General features: G+C 56.9%; 1 non-coding gene across 1 annotated transcript; it reads left to right on the top strand.

The window, feature by feature from the left end:
• Nucleotides 1-267: 267 nt before the first annotated feature.
• Nucleotides 268-341, top strand: TRNAK-CUU (transfer RNA lysine (anticodon CUU)). The gene has a single exon. It is a non-coding gene; the product is annotated as a tRNA-Lys (tRNA).
• The last annotated feature ends 1,621 nt before the right edge of the window (nucleotides 342-1,962 follow it).

Genomic DNA, 1,962 nt, shown 5'->3' with positions numbered 1-1,962 from the left:
CCAGAGTCCAGAATTTGCATAAACTCACCCCCTTACCTGTGACTAACAAGCTTGCCCTGCTAACTCTTCCAGCAAAACAGGCCAAAGAAAGTGTATGCAAGCCCTGTACTGCAGCCCCAGTACTATTTTCGGTTCCTTCCCACAGATCTTTCACTCCGCACCAGTCCAGTTCCTTGCTGTTGCTTGTCCAACCACTGCATGCATGTGCTAGACCGGACCCTGAGCTGATTCCTGACTGTTGTGCTCCATACAGCCTGGCCTGTCTGTGTCTCTGTGGTGCAATGGGTCAGCACGTTTGGCTCTTAACTGAAAGGATGGTGGTTCAAGCCCACCCAGGGACAGTGATAAGCCTGTGCTACTTCCTTGCTTTCCTGCGGGCAGGGCCGGCTTTAGGCCAATTCAACCAATTCCCCTGAATCGGGCCCCGCACCCAAGCCCTGCTGGTGCACTGTACTAGGGTGGCCCAGCTTCCCCAGGGGGCAATTTAAAGGGCCTGGGGCTCCCAGCAGGGACTGGAGCCTCAGGCTGTTTAAATTGCCACCAGAGCCCCACTGCTGGAGACTTGGGGGCTATTTAAAAAGTCTGGGGCTCCCCTTGCTTCTACCGCCCCGGCCCTTTAAACAGCCCCCGGAGCCCCGCCACTTCCCCAGGGCTCCCGCGGCTATTCAAAGGGCTGGGGCGGTGGAAGCAGGGGAGCCCCAGGCCCTTTAAATAGCCCCCGAGCCCTGGGCTGCTGCTGCTACCTTGGTGGAGGAGGGGGCACTTACCGTACAGGGTAGGCTGTACCCCCTGTACCCGCACCCCTGCCCACAGCCAGCCCCTGCTGCACCCCCTGCCCTGCCTGCACCAGCCCCGCACCCCGTGCCCTGTCTCCAGTCAACCCTTGCCGCACTCCCCTGCCTTAAGCCAGCCAGTCCCACACTCCTCTGTCTCCAGGCCTGCCAACCCCTGCGCACTCCCCTGAGGCCCTGCCTGAAGCCAACCAGCCCACTCCACCCCACATCCCCCTGCCTGCTGCCAGCCCCTGTCAGCAGCCAGTCCCACACACCCTGCCCTGCCTGCAGCCAGCACATTTGCAGCCAGTCCTGCACCCCCTGTCCTGTCTGCAGCCAGCCCCGCACGCCTTGCCCTGCTTGCAGCCAGACCCGACCTCCAGTCAGCCCCTGCCCTGCCTCCAGCCAGCCCCATGTCCACTGGTGCCCTGCAGTTCCCAGGGCAGTAACCCTGCACACACGCTGCAATGAGAGGGGCAGTGAACAGCTGTGACCCACACATGTGCACACCTTAGGGTGACCAGACAGCAAGTGTGAAAAATTGGAACAGGGTGGGGGGTAATAGGATCCTATATAAGCAAAAGACCCCCCAAATCGGGACTGTCCCTATAAAATCGGGACATCTGGTCACCCTAGCACACCCCCAGGGAGTGGCGGGGACCCACACATGTGAAACGGAGCTCATTTCTAGTTCAGGCCCATCTTTTTAAAAAAGAATTTTAGGTAGGGTTAACATACATCCGTATTTTCCTGGACATGTCCAGCTTTTTGGTTCTTAAATAGACCATTTGGGAGAAATTTTTAAAAATATGGATGTATGGTAACCCTATTGGTACAAAAAATACATACTGTGGCACATCCCTTAAATCAGAACTTTTTACAGGGAGCCGGCTGCTAAGAAATGAAAGGCTTTTATTTACATGGTTTTTTTTTTAGTCATCCCTGCCGGGGCCCCGCCGAATATGTTCGAATTGGGCCCCGCACTTCCTAAAGCTGGCCCTGCCTGCGGAGAGCCTCAAAGGTCCCATTTTGCTGCCTCTTGGCCTCAGTGCGTTCAGCTAGTGGCCCGAAGACCGGGCTGGATGTCATTCAGAAACCCATCTCCCAGCAGCTGTTCCAGAGGCTCAGGTTTAATCCTCAAGGCCGAGCACAAAAACTTTCAGCCAGGAACATTTCGCTCTCTCCCCGC

Source organism: Gopherus flavomarginatus, chromosome 3, assembly GCF_025201925.1.
Source record: "Gopherus flavomarginatus isolate rGopFla2 chromosome 3, rGopFla2.mat.asm, whole genome shotgun sequence".
In the NCBI taxonomy this organism is placed as follows: Eukaryota; Metazoa; Chordata; order Testudines; family Testudinidae; genus Gopherus; species Gopherus flavomarginatus.
The sequence above is the reverse complement of the archived record's forward strand: the minus strand, read 5'-3'. Positions and strand labels throughout refer to the sequence as shown.